This window comes from Arachis duranensis, chromosome 7, assembly GCF_000817695.3.
Source record: "Arachis duranensis cultivar V14167 chromosome 7, aradu.V14167.gnm2.J7QH, whole genome shotgun sequence".
In the NCBI taxonomy this organism is placed as follows: domain Eukaryota; kingdom Viridiplantae; phylum Streptophyta; class Magnoliopsida; order Fabales; family Fabaceae; genus Arachis; species Arachis duranensis.
In genome coordinates this window covers 4692235-4692767 of record NC_029778.3, presented here as the reverse complement: position 1 = coordinate 4692767, position 533 = coordinate 4692235, and positions in this window count along the sequence as shown.

Here is a 533-nt window from a genome sequence, read left to right as displayed (position 1 = left end):
TTTGAGTACCGACTTACACAAACAGGACCCACAAAATGTTATCTGGGCCCAAATTTATGAACCAGCTATGGCCCAATTCAAGCCCATTTTATGTACCACTCTTACACACCAAATAAAAGTGTGAAACAAATCTAATAACCGCTTTTGGGCCTGCCTATTCTCTTTAGAGATTTGGGTTGGATCTGGTCCTAACTTTTCCAACCCACTTTAAAGATTTTTTCCATTCAGTTTTAGGTATTTAATACAACTTTTGTTAACGACCAAAAAACAACTAACGTTATTTGAAGTTTTGAACGTATTAACACATTGATATCCTATAAAATATTTAACTTGAAAATATTTCAATTTCTGGATACATCTTTAATTGATGAAAAGGTATCTTGTCCATTCTTACAAGAAATGCTAACATGTAAGATTCTTTTACAACAATGAACAAAAAAGAGAAACGAATACCTATGTAAAAAACGGGGAAAAAAATTCAAATAAAAATTCTCATAACTTTTAGTGAGAATTATATGTACAAAGTGATATTT